Genomic DNA, 19,348 nt, shown 5'->3' with positions numbered 1-19,348 from the left:
ATATGCTGGGCCCATCTCTAGGTCACCATTGGCCATCAGCTGCAAATAAAGACCAGACTGCTGTGACACCTTGGCAGCAGAGCATGGAACACAGCAAATTCAGCAAAAAGCAAACAGTGATCTTTTGGGGTTAACACATTTGCTGATCACTCATATCCAGATATACAATTTTTTAACCTTTTAGATTTATGGGCTCAATGTATTAAGCGCAGGATGTTGAAAAACCTCAAAGCATTTCACATATCAGAACAGGAGTGGATGATTCATCCCCAAGCCTATTTTACTATTCAATAAAACCATGCATTTAAACTCCATTTAATCATCATACTTGATGGATATTCCTCAATACCATTGCATAACAAACAGTATCACGTTTTGAACATATTCAATCAACTCCCCAGGATGTCTTGTCATTTGGAGGAGCTTCAAAAAGGGTCTCTGATTTTACTTCTAAATGGCCCAATTCAAATTTAAATGGTGCGTTTCCTGATCTTGATTTTCCAGAGAGAATTATTTCAGAATATTAATTTTTTTGGATCTTATTAAAACGTTAAACACCACAATCTGATCGCTCTTCAATCTACTACACTCAGGGATATAGAAGCCAAGCTTACGTGACCTCTAATAATTAAACCCTTGACAGGCCTGGTATCATTCAATGTTCCTGAATATTATTGACAATGGTTTGATATAGTTATTGATAGAAGACGTAGACAGCTGGTAGAATTCCAAAGTTATAACTTGGAGATCGAAACACACCAAGCAGCTTATAAATCATGTATGTGCAACCAAATTGACAGTCTAGCCAGCATCAGTTTGTTTTGGTGACTGCTCAGTTACCCAAGAGTCAGAAGGCTGTGGGTTAAAATCACAGTCCCTGATTCAAGTGTATAATCCAGGCTGTCACTGCAATGTAGCATTGTTGCCCTGCAGACAAGATGTTCAATCCCGATTTGCTTGTTCCAAGAAACGAAACTCTGGCCAACATTCTTCCCTCAACCACTAAGTGGATATTCATCTCATCTCTGTGCATGCAAAAAGGGTTTCTCTGCTTATCTACAAACCGATCTTATTAAAGTCTGAACAGTACTTTTCAGATATTGTTAAGAAACAAGTGGATGCTATTTAGGACAAGATTTTCCTTTCTTTCTTAAGTAGACATTGCTAATGTGACCTTTGTCATATTTTCCAATGGTTCCACATCAAAACTTTATAGGTAAAAGAGGAGAAAACAACAATACGCATCAAGGAAGGAGGAAGCCAACCCTTGTAAGCACACAGATTTGACTGGAGTTAGCCAAGGCATTCAGACCCTCATGGCAACTCCAACACAGTTAGGGGCAGGAAACCAATTTTATAAAGCGGTAGGAATGGAGGAACTGAGAGCACGGCGATAAATTCATTTTCTACCTATCACTCACACCTCACCCCATTCCAAAAAAAAAAATCAGATGGAAAGAGAGCACCGAATTATAATGCAGGCATACATTCACAAAAATGCATTTATGTCTGGTCGGCATGGACAGGTTGGACCGAAGGGTCTGTTTCCATGCTGTACATCTCTATGACTCTAAGTGAAACAGAGAAGCTGGAGATGAGGGGGGGGGGGGGATTTAATCGAGGGGTGTGTGAGTGTGTGAGTGTGTGAGTGTGTGAGTGTGTGAGTGTGTGAGTGTGTGAGTGTGTGAGTGTGTGAGTGTGTGAGTGTGTGAGTGTGTGAGTGTGTGAGTGTGTGAGTGTGTGAGTGTGTGAGTGTGTGAGTGTGTGAGTGAGTGAGTGTGTGAGTGTGTGAGTGAGTGAGTGAGTGAGTGAGTGAGAGAGTGAGTGAGAGAGAGAGAGAATGTGTGAGAATGTGTGAGAATGTGTGAGAATGAATGTGGTCACGAATAAATCCAATATTGAATACAGGAGAGACCTGCACCCAGACAGTGGCTGCTGTAATGTGGAACATGCTAGCACAAAAAATAATTATGGTGAATCACGTTGATATAATTAAAGGGAAGTTAGAGAAACAAATGAGGAAGAACAGAAAAAAGTACACTGCTGGGGATAGATGATGTAGGCTGGGACAAGGTTTGTGTGAAGCACAAACATCTACATAGATAAATATGAGGATTGTATCCAGGAACAAGCCAATCTATATTAAAAAGAAAACCTCTACACCAGTTCCAACTGAGAAGCAAATTAGGATTCCTTCCAGCACACAGTTATCACAGGATAATATAGCATTTGTAAGTTGCATCAATAACAAGTGTAATAAGCTTTTTTGTGCCCTCAGATTGAATGCAAATTGCATAAAGTGAGCTTAAGACCAACTCCAGAGCCTTAAGGTTAAGATAATATTGAAAACATGCTGCACTGTTGAAGGCACTACCCTAAACCAAAGCTCCATTCATTCAAAAGCAAAAAGAATCCTCGGGCAAAATTCACAGATTTCCTCTGTCTGAAACAATATGCAGCAAACAACACTACCACCAAATTAGATTTATTTGTTGTTTGTGGGCTCTTCTCTTGCAAATGATTTGTCAAATTTGCTGACACAAAATTAACAACACTTTGAAAAATGAACTTGCAGGTGGTGGTGTCCCCTTGCATCTACTACCCTTATCCTTTCAGACATAATGGTTATGGGTTTGGAAGGTGCTGTCTAAACGTCTTTGGTGAATTTCTAGCTGTGCATTTTGTAGATGGTACACACTGCTGGTACTGATCATCAGTGCAGGAGGGAGTGAATGCTTGTGGATGTGGTGCCAAACAAGCATTTGTCCTGGACGGTGTCAAACTTCAAGTGTTTTTGGAGCTGCATTATCCAGGCAAGTGGGGAACATTCCATCACACTCCTGACTTGTGCGTTGTGAATGGTGGACAGGCTTTAGGGAGTTAGATGGCGAGTTACTCATCACAGTATGCCCAGCCTCTCACCACCTCTTGTAGCCACTGTTTATTGCTAAGTCCCAATTGAGTTTCTGGTCAAATGGTAATCCCCAGGATGTTGACAGTGGGGTATTTAGTGATATTTACACCGCTGAATGTCAAGAGGCAGTGGTAAGATGGTCATGTTTGTGGCAGAATGCTACTTGCCACTTGTCAGCCTGAGCCTGGATATTGTCCAGATCTTGCAGCATTTGAACATGTGATTTCTCAGACACTGAGGCAGTCAAAATGATGCTGAACATTGCGCAATCAGCAGCAAACATCCCCACTTCTAACCTTATGGTGGAGGGAAGGTCATTGATGAAGCAGTTGAAGATGGTTCGGCCTTGCCAGCTACACTCATTACTTAAAGCACAGAACAATGTGTTTTGGAGCACGGTAAATGGAAGTCTTTTTCCTTTTCAACAAAAAAAAAGGATCAAGAACATGTTGTACTGGACTCCTCTTGCTGAAATCACTGGATGTAAACAAATCATAGTGGCATGACCACCAACAGTTCACATAGGTAAACAATAAATGATTGGCTGGTGACCGTAAATACTACTTAACTGTTCCCTTCAACAGGATTTCAACTTGAAAACAAAAAAGTCCATAATTTTTCACACACAGTTCAAAGACCCTGTGAAAACAAATTGAAACATAGGAACACATTCGTATACACACACACAAATCACATGTCTTGGCCTTCTTTGAATTCAATCCTCCAACTCAAATGTTTGGCCTTGATGGTCAAAGCACTTAGTGAAGTCGGTGAACTATGCACATCAGAATGCAATTTACAGTGTGCAATGAGTACCAAATCCAGAGCAACAATCAATGGTAAAGATGAGGCGTGAAGGTTGAATTGGGGCGATTGAGAGTTATAGGGTAGCCAGGAAGGACCTGAAGAGAGAGCTAAAAGCAGCAAGGAGGGGACATGAAAGGTCCTTAGTCGATAGGATTAGGGAAAACCCTAAGGCTTTCTATAGGTATGTTAGGAATAAAAGAATGACTAGGGTAGGAATAGGTCCAGTCAAGGATAGTAGGGGGAAGTTGCGTGTGGAGGCGGAAGAGATTGGGGAGACACTGAATGAATACTTTTCTTCAGTATTTACTCAGGAACAGGGCATTGTTGTCGATGAGAATACTGAGTCACAAATAAGTAGAATGGATGGCTTTGAGGTATGTAGAGAAGAGGTGTTGGAAATCCTGGAAAAGGTGAAAATAGATAAGTCCCCTGGGCCTGATGGCATTTATCCTAGGATTCTCTGGGAAGCAAGGGAGGAGATTGCAGAGCCATTGGCCTTGATTTTTATGTCCTCTTTGTCTACAGGAGTAGTCCCAGAAGACTGGAGGATAGCAAATGTGGTTCCCTTGTTCAAAAAGGGGAGTAGGGATAGCCCTAGTAACTATAGGCCGGTGAGTCTCACTTCTGTTGTGGGCAAAGTCTTAGAGAGAATTGTAAGGGATAGGATTTATGCACATCTGGATAGGAATAATGTGATCAAGGATAGTCAGCATGGTTTTGTGAAGGGCAAGTCGTGCCTCACAAACCTTATTGAATTCTTTGAGAAGGTGACTAAGGAGGTTGATGAGGGGAAAGCGGTAGATGTGGTATATATGGATTTTAGTAAGGCGTTTGATAAGGTTCCCCATGGTAGGCTACTGCAGAAAATACGGAGATATGGCATTGAGGGTGAGTTGGAGGTTTGGATTAGGAATTGGCTGGATGGAAGAAGACAGAGGGTAGTAGTTGATGGCAAAGTTTCTTCATGGAGTGCCGTCACTAGCGGTGTTCCGCAAGGATCTGTTTTGGGACCATTGCTGTTTGTCATTTTTATAAATGACCTGGAAGAGGGGTTAGAAGGTTGGGTGAGCAAGTTTGCGGATGATACGAAAGTCGGAGGAGTTGTTGACAGTGAGGAAGCATGTGGCAGGTTACAGCAGGATATAGAGAAGCTGCAGAGCTGGGCAGAAAGGTGGCAGATGGAATTCAATGTAGCTAAGTGCGAGGTGATTCACTTTGGGAAGAATAACAAAAAGATGGGGTACTGGGCTAATGGTCGGATACTTGGTAGTGTGGATGAGCAGAGGGATCTTGGTGTCCATGTACACAGATCTCTGAAAGTTGCCACCCAGGTAAATAGTGCGGTGAGGAAGGCATATGGCGTACTGGCTTTTATTGGTAGAGGAATTGAGTTCCGGAGTCCTGAGGTCATGATGCAGTTGTATAAGACTCTGGTACGGCCGCATCTGGAATATTGTGTGCAGTTTTGGTCGCCATACTATAGGAAGGATGTGGAGGCATTGGAACGGGTGCAGAGGAGGTTTACCAGGATGTTGCCTGGTATGGAAGGAAAATCGTATGAGGAAAGACTGAGGCACTTGGGGCTGTTTTCACTAGAGAAAAGAAGGTTTAGGGGTGACTTGATTGAGGTGTACAAGATGATTAGGGGGTTAGATAGGGTCGACAGTATGAACCTTTTCCCGCGTATTGAGTCGGGTATTACAAGGGGGCATAGCTTTAAATTAAGGGGGGGTAGATATAGGACTGATGTTAGGGGTAGGTTCTTCACTCAGCGAGTCGTTAGTTCATGGAATGCCCTGCCAGTAACAGTGGTGGACTCTCCCTCTTTATGGGCATTTAAGAGGGCATTGGATAGGTATATGGAGGATAGTGGGTTAGTGTAGTTTAGGTGGGCTTGGATCGGCGCAACATCGAGGGCCCAAGGGCCTGTACTGCGCTGTATTGTTCTATGTTCTATGTTCTAAACAAACCCAAACAAGCAGACAACGCAACCAAAAGCTATAGCAACATTATCTTATATCAAAGGCATATCAGAAATGACTTCCAGAATACTCAGACACCTTGGCATCATGGTATCCCACAAATCTAGCAACACACTTAAATAGCGACTAAGGAACCTAAAGAATCCATTAGATACCACCAGCAAAACTAATGCCATTTACAAGATACCATGCAGGAACTGTTTAAAAAAAACTACAACTGGACAAGCTACCAGGAAACTTGCCACCAGGATACATGAACACCAACTGGCCACCAAATGACATGACCCACTATCACTAGTTTCCCTACATACAGACAAAGAAGGACATCACTTTGACTGGGACAACACACACATCCTAGGAGAGGCGAAACAAAGACATGCTCAAGAATTCTTGGAGGCATGGCATTCTAACCAGACTCCATCAATAAATACATCAACTTAAATCCTATCTGCCTTCCCTTGGAAAAATGATATCACCCAACTTATGAAACCAAGACCTATGAACAAAGAGTTGGGACATACCACCAGCACTGCACCAGAGACTCTCACTGATTAAGTTACCTAGTATGGTGACAAAACATTTGAAAACAATCCTTCAAGCTCAGCGAGCTAACTTACAGACTTATCAACCTGAGCTACAAATCTTCTCAAAAATCACTAATAGAAGAGAATGATTAAAAGGAGAAGTCAACACTATGAGAAGTTAGAACATACGAAAAGTTGAGCACATTTAGGAGGAAGAAAAAGGTGACTTTACACCCAAGTCCCAAAAGTTATCCACCACTGGGAAATTTTCCTCATTGTGTTTAGGTCTGTATTAGATTTGTTGCTAGAGTATGATTGCTATAGTTTGTCAACCTTTGTATGATGCAACCACAAGACTGACAGAAGGTGAAGTAAGTGGACCATAGAAGTTGCAAGGCATGAAAATCTATGGTAAAACGTATTGCCTAATGTTGAACCAAAATCAGCTTCATAAAAACATCTTTATGGCAGCTTGGCTCAGTTGAAAATGCTTTTGCCTCTAAATCAATGTGGGCTTGAGACCCACTCCAGCACTTGAACTCATATAGGTTAAGGATATGCTTGGGGTATCATTCCAGAAACTGCGAGCTGGCTTCTGCCCAGCTTTCAGATATTTGTAGAAACTCTTACTATCTGGTTTTTACATTTCTAGCAAGCTTCTCCTCATACTCTTAACTTCTCCCTCCTTTTAAGTGTTTGGATCAATCACATGACCTTCCACTCACTCACACGCAATTACATGGATTTTCCTTAACCTCTAGATAACCAAAGATGGTGGGTCTTTCCCTTTCAATTATTTCTTATAGTAGGAATGTACTTATTCAGAGTACTCTTGAAATATCCCCTTAAATGTCAGCCACTCATTTCCTCCTTATCCATATCCTAGCCTAGTATCCCAGTCGAAACAAGAGGCTCTAGTCTTAAAGATATAACTTATTGCAATGAAGCAATTAAGTACAGGCTACATTCCTAAGGTATGACATTGTTCCATCGTTTCCCAAGACTGTACAAATCAGGAGATTGCTGGAGGTTTCACAAAGTTCTACACAACAACTTTCAGAATGATTGCTTTACACAACATGCCATGCAAGCTCTTAAATAAAGTCAGTCATTTGCGACATAATGAAACTTAAGCATCATCTTTATCTGAGAGGCTAAAGTCACTCAATAAATTGCCTCAGGATATAGAGACGTAATTCAGTTGTTTCAAAGTTGCACAATGCATCTTTTTGAACAAATATATATTTAGTTCATCAAAAGCACTTGCATCTCAGGAAGAAAAAAGGTAGCGTTCATTAGAATTCTAAGTCATTTACCCTTGTTAGACACAAGGTACGTTTATGTGCAAGGACCCAGGTTTAAAAACAAAAGCAGTGGGTTTTGGTCTTGTGTCTTCTTGAATTATTCAGAGGTAAGTCTATAGTTCCCCATGGCTTTCCCTAAAGCAATGCCTCAGATAGAATCACCTGGTCAATCATGCCTCTTTTGCCCTACATCATAAATTGTTGTAATCATTTGAAACTTGGCATTCTTGCATTTGTTCTGACGACAAAAAGAAAACTTCAACAACATTTACAGCAATTTTCAAAAGCCTATATGAGCAAGAAATTGTTGGAATTATAGGTGCTTCTTTAGAGAAGCTCAGAAATAATGCTGACATGGTACAGCATCATCATTGGTTGGAGAACAGAATTACAGTGCAATAATTTAACATTAGCAATTTTCATCATGGAAGTGGCCATAATAATTTGTAATAAAAAAGCTTAGACATCAAACTTGCACAGATGAAAATAAAACATACACATTCACTGAATGTTATTCCAGATTTAGTTGGAATAAATCAGAGTTATGACAAGCAGAAAATATGATGCAGCGTGGCCAATGGTGAAACGGAAGTGATCATAAGCCTGTGGTAGTGGTTTTAACCCAGGATATTGAACTTGTTTGAAGATCTGCTGGATGGTTTTACTGATAGCTGATTAATTCAGCTTCAAGTACCTACACATTATCTACTGAAATCTCAGCATCAATGCTAAAATTTGCAATGCAATATTTCAGGAATAGGTCCCTCATCTTATGGTTCAGGTCCCATTAATCTACTGCAAAGAGAAGCTCATGATATTCTAAACCGTCATTTACACATTAAACATTAAAAGGACTGTTGAAGGGGATTTGGAGCTTTAATGCAGGTCAGGTGTATCATCCCACAACAGTTATTTCAGCACAGCTTCAACAGTTCACTACATATTGACAAGGTAAATAGCAACAGACTCCCTCAGCGCATCACTCCACTCATCAGCTACAGTCTTCAAAGACACTTGCTCCATACTTAATCATTCCACTGACTGATGTGCCCATGGAAAAAGTAAATAATGTTCTATAGGGCCCCACCACACAGATTTACAAAATTTTTAAAAGAATGAACTTCTATTTGTACACAACCTTTCAAAAACATCCCAAAGTGATGTGCAGTCACGAACTACTATGCAGTTTAGTCATGGTTGTAATATAGAGGTAATGATGGTATCTCTCAGGATTCTGGATCGAAAAGAAATGCTGCATTAGAATAGAACCATCCTTTTGCAGGAGATTTTAAACCAAGGACCTGTCTATCTCTCAAGATGAGACAAAATGATCCGGCAGCACTATTGGAGGAGTAGGAACAGAGGAGATATCTATCCATAGTGACTTTATCACCATGCAGCCCGCAAACCAAAAATCACTTGTAAAATAAAACAGATCATTATTGATTTCTGTGGGCAGATGGAGGGTGTTGCAATTTCCAAGATTACAACTGCAAAGATGCTTCAAAAAAACTTATTGTCAGTCCCTAGCTACCCTTGAGAAGGTGCTGGAACGCCGTCTTCTCGAATTGCTGCAGCCCACCTGCAGTGGTTGACCCACAGTGCCCTGAGGGAGGGAATTCAAGGATTTTGACTCAAATGAAGGAAAGGCAATATATTTCCAAGTCAGGACGGTGAGTATTTTGGAGGGGAACTTGAAGGTGATGGTATGCCCATATATCTGCTGCCCTTGCCCTTCTAGATGGAAGTGGTTGTGGATTTGGAAGGTGCGGTCTGAGGATTTTGGATGAATTTCTGCAGTGCATTTGCATATAGTACAGTGCTGTTACTGTGCATCAATGGTAGAGGGAGTAGATGTTTGTCTGTGTGGTGCCAATCGAGTGGGTTGCTTTGTCCTGGATGGTGGAACTTCTGGAGTGTTGTTGGAACAACACTCATCCAGGAAAGTGGGGAGTATTTCATCATACACCTGACTTATGCCTTGCAAATGTTAGTCTTTGGGGAGTTATTTGCTGCATATTCCTAGCCTTTGACCTGCTCTTCTAGCCAGTGTTCATGTGGTGAGTCCAGTTGAATTTCTGGTTAATGGTAACCCACAGAATATTGATCGTGGGGTCTCAGTGATGGTAAAGCCATTGAATCTTATGGGGAGATGGTTAGATCATCTCCGATTGGGGACGGTCACAGTCTGGCATGTGTGGTGCGAACATTGCTTGCCACTTGCCCAAGCCTGAATAATGTCCAGATCTTGTTGCATTTGAACACAGACTTCTTCAGTTTCTGAGGAGTCACAAATGGTGCTGAACATTATGCAATCATCAGTGAAACACCCCCACATCTGACCTTATGATGGAGGAAGATCATTGAAGCAGCAGCTGTAGATGGTTGGGCCTAGGACACTACGCTGAGGAACTCCTGCAGAGTTGTCCTGGTGCTGAAATGGCTGACCTCCATCAACCACAATCATCCTCTCCAATGTGCCATGTATGATTCTAACAAGCAGAGCATTTGCCCATTGATTCCAGTTTTGCTCAGGCTCCATGATGCCACACTCCGTCGAATGCAGGCTTGATGTAAAAGGCTGTCACTCTCACCTTCCCTCTGGAATTCAGCTCATTTGCCCACATTTAAACCAAGGCTGTAATAACATTAGGAGCTGAGTGGCCCTGGTGGAACCCAAGCTGGGCAGCACTGAACAGGTTATTGCTGAGCAGGTGCTGCTTGATATCACTATTGATCATACCTTTCATCACTTTACTGATGATTGAAAGTAAACTGAGGCAGTAATTGACAGGGTTGGATTTGTCCTGCTTTTTATGTATGGGACATAACTAGGCAATTTTCTACATTGTCAGGTAGTTGCCAGTGTTGTAGCTATACTGGAAGAACTTGGCTAGGGGAGCGGCAAGTTCTGCAGCACAAGTCTTCAGTGCAGTTTTTGGAATCTTGTCAGGGCCTTCGCAGCAATGTGTCTCCAACTATTTCTTGATACCATGTGAATCAAATTGACTGAAGATTGGTATTTATAAATGTTGAGGACCAGTACAGAAGGCAGAGATGGATGATCCAGTAATATTTGGAAGTTAATGGTTGCATCCGTATTCTCAAACAAGAACAGGGCCTATCAATGTTGCAGTCAGAGTCCCACAGCATGGAAGCAGACCTACTAGTCCATGCTGACCACATTCCCAAACCAAACTAGTCCCACTTGCCTGCATTTGGCCCATATCCCTCCAAACCTTTCCTATTCATTAACTTATGCAAATTCCAAATGTCTTCTAAATGTTGTAAATGTACCTACATCCATCACTTTCTCTGGCAGTTCATTCCACACACAAACCACTGTATAAAAAAAGTTGCCTCTCATGTCCTTTTTAAAATCCTTCTCCTCTCACCTTAAAGGTATGGCCCCTAGTTTTGAACTCCCCCAACCGAGAGAAAAGATCCTTGCTATTCATCCTGTCTACGCCCATCAAGATTTTATAAACCTCAATAAAAGGTCACCTCTCAACCTCCTACACTCCAGCGTAAAAGTCCCAGGCTATCTTTATAACTCAAACCTTTCATTTGAGGCAACATTCTGGTAAAGCTTTTCTGAACCCTCTCCAATTTAATAATCCTCATCGAAATCGTTAATACAAAATGACAAACAGAAGAGACCCAGTACTAATCTCTGTAGAACACTGCTGGTCACAGGCCTCCTAAAAACAACCCTCCATCGCCAGCCTGTGTCTCCTAAGATCAAACCAATTTTGTATATAGTTGACAAGCTCTCCCTTAAGCCCATGTGATCTAACTTTACTAATTAGTCTACTTTATCAAAGGCTTTACTAACATCAATGTCTACCATTCTGCCCTCAATCTTTTTGGTTACCTCCTCAAAAACCTCAAACAGGTTTATGAGACACGATTTCTCTCACACACAGCCATGCTGACAATCCTTAACTAGTCCTTGCCTCTCCAAACGCAAATAAATCCTATCTTTCAGAATCACCTCCAGCAACTTATCCACCACTGATGCCACACTCAGATGTCTATAGTTTCTAGGCTTCTCCTTACAGCCGAATTAAGGCACAACATTAACCTTCAGTCCTCCAGCACCTCACCCGTGGTTATAGATGATACAAATATCTCTGGTAGAGGTCCTGCAATTTTTTCTCCAGCGTCCCATGACATCCTGAGATAACTTGATCAGACCCGGATCTATACACCTTTATGTTTTCTAAGACCTCCAGCACTACTTCTTCTGTAATATGAACTGTTTACAAAACATTAATATTTACTTCAGAGTTCTTTATCCTCCATTTCTTCCTCCACAGTAAAAACTGAAGCAAAATCTCCTGAGGTACAACACATAGATGACCTCATTGATCTTTAAGGGATCCTATTCTCATTCTAGTTGTTCTTAATGTACTTGTTTAAGGATAAGTCAAAGAGATTCTACATTTCTGCCAAGTTTATCTCATATCCCCCTTATGCCCTCATGACTTCCTGCCAAAGAATGCCCAGCACTCAAGCTTGAAGGTCAATCTACTTTACAGAGATTAGCAGATTGAATGCAGGCGGAAACAAAACAAAAGAAAATTCAAGTTTTGGGAGAGAGTCTTTGCTTCTACAATCAAAAAAGGAATCTCTCTCTCCTTACCTTGTCTGGGCATATACGTGATGCAGTCACAAACCGATGTGTTTGAGTCTTAACTGCCCTTTGAAGTGGCTTCAAGCCATTTGGTTGCATCGAATTTCTACAAACAACTAGGATCCAAGGTTGCTATGAGAAGCAAGGAATGAGACTGCTGCACCTCTGGCAATGATCTTTGCATCCTCACTCTCCACGAGAGTAGTGCCAGATGATTAGAGGGAGGCGAATATTGTTTCTCTGTTCAAGAAAGGGAATAAGGAAATCCCTGGAAATTACAGACCACTCGGTCAGTCTTACATCTGTGGTAAGCAAGATACTGGAAAGGATTCTGAGAGACAAGATTTATGACTATTTGGAAAAACAGTTTGATTAAAGTTAGTCAGCATGGCTTTGTGAATGGCTGAGGTAAAAACAATGATGCAGATGCTGGAAACCAGATTCTGGATTAGTGGTGCTAGAAGAGCACAGCAGTTCAGGCAGCATACAAGGCAAAAGCCCTCGATTTCGCTGCTCCTTGGATGCTGCCTGAACTGCTGTGCTCTTCCAGCACCACTAATCCAGAATTTGTGAATGGCTGGTCATGCATCACAAGCCTTGTTGAGTTCTTTGAGGATGCGATGAGACAAGTTGACAAAGGTCAAACAGTGGATAGGGTGTTTATGGATTTCAGTGAGGCATTTGATAAGGTTGCCCAAGGTAGGGTCATTCAGAAAGTTTGGAGGTATGGGATACAGGGAAATTTGGCTATCTGGATACAGAATTGGCTGGTCGAAAGACAACAGCGAGCGGTACTGGATGGAAAGTGACTAGTGGAGATCAGTGACTAGTGGTGCCCCGCAGGGATCTGTTCTTGGGCCTCTGCTCTTTGGAGTTTTTATAAATGACTTGGATTGAAAGAAGTGGAAGGTGGGTTAGTAAGTTTGCCGATGACACAAAAATTGTAGGTAGTGTCGAGGGCTGTTGCAGGCTACAATAAGACATTGACAGGATGCAGAGCTGGGCTGAGAAGTGGCAGATCGAGTTCAACCTGGATAAATGCAAAGTGATTGATTTTGGAAGGTCAAATTTGAATGATGAATATAGGGTTAAAGACAGGATTCTTGGCAGTGTGGAGGAACAGCAGGATCTTAGAGTCCACATACATAGATCCCCCAAACTTAACAACATTATCAATTTGGGTGGCAAGGTGTATGGTGTTTTGGCCTTCATTAACGGGGGATTGAGTTTAAGAGTCGTGAGGTTTTGCTGCAGCTCTATAAAGCCCTGGTTCGACCACACTTGGAATATTGCATCCAATTCTGGTCGCCTCATTATAGGAAGGATGTAGATGCCTCAGAGAGGTTACAGAGGAGATTTGCCAGGCTGCTGCCTGTATTGGAGAGCTTGTCTTATGAAGAGTGTTTGAGTGAGCTTGTGCTTTTCAACTGGAAAGAAGAGAAGTACCTGATAGAAGTGTACAAGATAATGCAAAGCATAAGACCATAAGAAATAGGAGTGGAAGTAAGGCCATTCAGTCCATCAAGTTCACTCCGCCATTCAATCATGGCTGATGGGCATTTCAACGCCATTTACCTGCACTCTCCCCTTATCACTCAATTGCTTGCGAGATTAAGAATTTATCAAAACTGACCCTGCCCGTGTTTATGCTCCACATGAATCACCTCCCACTCTCTTTCATGCAACCCTACCGGAAGGCTCCTCTTATTCCTTTCTCCCACGAGTTCATGAAGTTGTCGCTGAAATTTACACTGAGCAACTCACTAGATCTAATGGCAACAAGTTCCATATGCTAATCACCGACTGAGTAAATTTGGGTGTTCTGATTCCCCTGTGGTCCCTAACTTTGGTCTTCACCACAAGCGTTGAACAGTTATAATCAGGAAAAAACAATTTTAAACTACAAATTGGTGATAGTGGAAAACTGAGAATTATGCTCAAGGGGAGATGATGGTGTAATGGTAATATCAGTTAACAGATTAGTAATCCAAAACCCCAAGCCAACGTCTCAGAAACATAGGTTTATATCCCACTATGGTAGATGACGACATTTGAAAATAATCTGGAATAAAAAGCTCATCTAATGGTGACCAATCATTGCTGAACTGTCATCTGGTTCAGTAACATCCTTACATGGTCTGACCTACATGTGACTCCATTCACTCTTAACCACCCACTGGATAATTAGAGATGAACAATAAATGTTGGCCCAGCCAGTGATGCTCACATCCCATGAAGAATATTTTTAAAAATTGAATTTATATTTATACAGCATCTTTAATGTAATAATACATCTCAAGATGCTTTACAGGAACATCATTTAGGGAGAAGGAAAGACAGAAGGAAATATTAGGTAATGTGACCAAAATAACAAAAGCAAGGTAGACAGAGGGGAGAGGTGTAGGGAAGGAACCCTAGAGCTTAGGGTCCAGGTAAGAATGTGGCCACCGATAATGATGAACCAAAGTTGCCCAAAACACCTTGGGTCACAGTGTACGGCATCACATCCCATTAAAGCAAACAGTCACTGGTCTGTGGGTATCATGTAATGATGGTGACATAACCATCCATGAAATAAGAGTTTCCAGCTTCTAGCAGCATTGAGATGCAAACTATAGAAACTAAACAAAAAAAAAAAATTGACGTAACTCACCATACAAAGAAACACTCCCTGATGGTCTCTTCCTTCTGAACCAAGCACCAATTCTCTGGTACCCTTCTCAGAATCACTCCATGAATGGCCACGTACAATAGGGTGGCAACAAAATGTGTGTCACCTAGCACTCATGGATATTATCACAGCTATGCTTCATTGCACTCACACCGTGTCCGTATATTCTTGCATACCAGCCAGGAGTTATTAGGTTGCGATCAGAAATGGAAATTCTGTCTCAACGCAAACTCTATAGACATTCGTGACAAAATTCAGCACAGTGCATGTGTGGGGTCTTTGAAAGAGCTGGTGCTGCCTGAACTGCTGTGCTTTTCCAGCACAACTCTAATCTTTGGAAGAGCTACCCAATTAACCACTTGGCTCATGCAGCAACTCCAAACTGTTTACCAAAGCTCACTCATCTGGTTCGGTCTTCTCTACAGCCTTCTCTGCCTGAACTAAAACAGGGAATATATGGCAAATCCCTCTGGTGTCTTCTCTTCCTCAGAGCATACCAAAGTTCAAATCCTAACACAAATGCTTGAAAACCTCAATCAAGCACTGACCCTCAAACTTCACCTGACTTTCTTAGCTCCCCGTCTTCTCTGATCTTCTTTGCCTCTAGACCAATCTCCACTATTTCAGCTCTCAATGCTACACACATTTGCTATCTCATTGAAGTAAAATATTACATAGAATATAAAACACAGAACATGACAGCGCAGTACAGGCCCTTCGGCCCTCAATGTTGCATTGTCCTGTGAAACCAAATCTGAAGCCCATCTAATCTACACTATTCCATTCTCATTCATATGCCTGTCCAATAACCATTTAAATGTCCATAAAGTTGGCAAGCCTACAACTGTTACACGCAATGCATTCCACACCCCTAATACTGAGTAAAGGAAGTACCTCTGACATCTGTCCTATATCTATCGTCCCTCAATTTGAAGCTATGCCCCCTCATGCTAGCCATCACCATCCTAAGAAAAAGGCCTTAACCATCAACCCGATCTAACCCTCTGACTATCTGATATGTCTCAATTAACTTACCTCTCAACATTCCTCTAACAAAAACAGCCTCAAGTCCCTCACCTTTTCCTCATAAGACCTTCCCTCCATACTAGGCAACATCCCAGTAAAACTCCTCTGAACCCTTTCCAAAGCTTCTCCATCCTTCGTATAAATGCGGTGACCAGAACTGCAAGCAATACTCCAGGTGCAGCCACACCAGAGTTTTGTACAGCTGCAGCATGACCTCATGGTTCCAAAACTCGATCCCTTTATTAATAAAAGCTAACACACCATATGCCTTCTTAACAACCCCATCAACGTGGGTGGCAACTTTCAGGGACACAGATCTCTCTGCTCATCTACACTACCAAGAAGCATACCATTCACCCAGTACTCTGCATTCCTGTTACTCCTTCCAAAGTGAATCACCTCTCACTTTTCTGCAAACTCCATTTGCTACCTCTTAGCCCAGCTCTGCAGCTTACCTAAGTCCCTCTGTAATCTACAACACCCTTCAGCATTATCCACAACTGTACCAACCTTAGTGTTGTCTACAAATTTACTAACCCATTCCTCTAGGTCCTCATCCAGGCCATTTATAAAAGTGGCAAATCAGCAGTGGATCCAAAACAGATCCTTGCAGTACAGAGTATATGAACTCCAGGAAGAACATTTCCCATCAACCACCATCCTTCTATCTTCTTTCAGCTAGCTAATTTCTGATCCAAACCACTCAATCACTCTCAATCACATGCCTCCATATTTTGTGCAATAGCCTACCAAGCACCTTAATGAAATCCATATACACCACATCAACTGCTTTACCCTCATCCACCTGTTTGGTCACCTTCTCAAAGAACTCACTAACATTTAGAAGGCGCAACCTACCCTTCACAAAACCACATTGACTATCCCTAATCAACTTATTCCTTTTGTGATGATTATAAATCCAATCTCTTATAACCTTTTCCAAAACTTTGCCCACAACAGAAGTAAGGCTCACTGATTCATAATTACCAGAGTTGTCTCTACTCCCCTTCTTGTTTAAGGGAACATTTGCTATCCTCCAGCCTTCTGATACTATTCCTGTAGACAACAACGATGAAGATCAAAGCCAAAGGCTCAGCAATCTCCTCCCTACCTTCCCAAAGAAACCTAGGATAAATCCCATCCAGCCCAGGGGACTTATCTATTTTCACACATTCCAGAATTTGTAACACCTCCTCAATCCCATCTAGTCTGGTAGCCTGTTTCTCAGAATTCTCCACAACAACATCGTCTTTTTCCAGTGTGAATCTTCATTTAGCGCTTCCCCTATCTCCTCTGATTCCACGCACAACTTCCCACTACTGTCCTTGACTGGCCCTAATCTTACTCTAGTCATTTTTTTTGATCCAACTCGTCCATGCCGACCAGATGTCCTAACCTAATCATTGAATATTTAAATCACTGAGATCAAGACTATCCATTCAGTTACCTCTGCGGTTTCACTTTAAACGAGCTGAAGGTTTCTACCTCAAAACACCAAACAGTGATTAAATAGACAAATGTGTTTGGAAAATAAAAACAACACATACACATGCAATTTTTGCATCTCCAAGATCAAACCTTTAAATACACGAGGTATTACTTAAAGCACAAATCCGTGCTCAGATCACCAAAACCAAACCTTGTGATTTTGACCCCATTAACCTACCATTAAATACTATCCAGACTACACTGGAACCCAAAGCGATTTCCCCACACGTCAGTTCATAATGGTCACAAAGTTATCAGTAATATTGGACTGCACCGCACAATCTCACATTACCCACCTTGATCAGTCGGCCTTTATTTTAAGCAAGATTAAACACAAAGTACATCCCTCCCCCTGCTTTGTTGTCGAACATTAATCTTCTTCGAGAGCCGTTGGATTTGATGCGCTCGTTTCTGTTTTGTTTTCAATTTAGCGTCTAGGCCAAAGTCCCCTTTCTCAACCTAAATGTCGGTACTTCCTTTCAAAAACTAAACTTAAGAGGAGAGGAAAAACATTCACTTATCGCCGTTAAAATAAGATCCACTTAACGTGATCTGTCCACGGGAAAGGGGAATCCCAGTCAGAACAGATACAATGTAACAGACACACTGTAGCGACTAAACAATGTATCCATTTCAATATAAAGCAACGTACATGAGACTAATCACTACTTACAGATCGCAACGTTTTCCACGGGGTATTAAAATGGGTTTAGCAGCTCGCTTCCACGCCTCAAGAGGAACATATCTCTTGCCTGCCTGTCTCTTTCTCGCTCGGGAGCTTTATGGATTCGTACGGGGTCAGCAAATCACCTGACTGCAGGCTCCTTTCACACAGACTCAGCACAGAAGCAGTTTCCTGCTGAACGTTCCCTTCCTTCCCTCCCTTCCCCAGACCAAACTTTTGGCACTGTCTCCAAAATGCACAGCTAAATTGCCGACGAAACGGTCAATGCAATAAACTAAAATGACTCGCTGAATTTATGCAACACAAAAGGAAGTCGTTCGGCCCATCATTGCTAATATTAGCTCTTTCGATGAGCGACTTAGTTTCATTTCCCCCGCTGCCTCCCATTCACACATGGCTTTGATTTTATTCCTTTCTAAATAAATGTACGTTAAAAACAAACGGGATCGTTCGCTCAATTTATTGGTTGACTGGTCTGTAATGCAGTTTAACACCAATAATGTGGGTTCAATCCCTGCACTATCTTAAGTTACCATGAACGACTCTCTTCAACCCAGGTGACCTTCAAGTACATTACATTCATGAAATGTACAAAAATCACTTTTTACTATGTCGAAGTATCTGAACAGCTTGACAGTAAATTAAATTATACCTTGACAAGTCATAGGAAAACCTGCAACCAACTGAGCACAGCAAGCTCCACGAAATTACAACTAGTTAAGTGATATTGGTTGAGAGTTAAAAAAATCACACACCAGGTTATAGTCCAACAGATTTAATTGGACTATAACCTGTTGCTGTGTGATTTTTAACTTTGTACACCCCAGTCCAACACCAGCATCTCCGAATCTTGGTTGAGAGATACCTCGTGGCCCAGGACACCAGGGAGAATACCCCTGTTCTTCTTCAAAGAAACATGTGCCCACTCATAAGAGGCCAAACAGGTCTTGGGATATAAATTTAACACCTCATTCAAAAGACATCCTTAACCTCCATCGGAGAAAAATGAACAGGAAGTAAAGGGGTGGAAGGAGGCGCATGTGGAGCATTAACACACACAGATAAAATGAGCAGATGACCTGTTTTTTTAAGATATATATATGCATAAGAATGTCAGCAGTCTAAGGGTTAATCATTACCATTTAGTCAATGTTTTGAAGAGTGGCTTGTAACTGAATTTGACTAAATTTGGGTGGCTCATGGACAGTGTAAATAAAAATATACTTTAAAAAGAGCAGTTTGGAAAGGGAAGTAATGTGGATATAACCATGAGCTCACACTTTGGCAATAGAATGCATTGTTGTCATATTT

General features: G+C 41.7%; 1 protein-coding gene across 2 annotated transcripts in view; it reads right to left on the bottom strand.

The window, feature by feature from the left end:
* Positions 1 to 18,708, bottom strand: part of tpra1 (transmembrane protein, adipocyte asscociated 1) — a 74,669-nt gene extending 55,961 nt beyond the window's left edge. The window contains exon 1 of one of the 2 annotated variants that reach the window (XM_087994065.1): positions 18,690 to 18,708. The gene's annotated coding sequence lies outside the window, so the exon portion shown is untranslated. Of the gene's footprint in view, positions 1 to 18,025; positions 18,183 to 18,689 lie in introns of those variants that run through there. The other variant, XM_087994064.1, reaches the window with a different exon arrangement.
* Positions 18,709 to 19,348: the final 640 nt, after the last annotated feature.

Source organism: Chiloscyllium plagiosum, unplaced genomic scaffold (assembly GCF_037043375.1).
Source record: "Chiloscyllium plagiosum isolate Xiang-an unplaced genomic scaffold, Cpla_swu_hap1 HiC_scaffold_14, whole genome shotgun sequence".
Taxonomy (NCBI): Eukaryota; Metazoa; Chordata; class Chondrichthyes; order Orectolobiformes; family Hemiscylliidae; genus Chiloscyllium; species Chiloscyllium plagiosum.
This window is presented reverse-complemented; position numbering and strand designations above follow the sequence as displayed.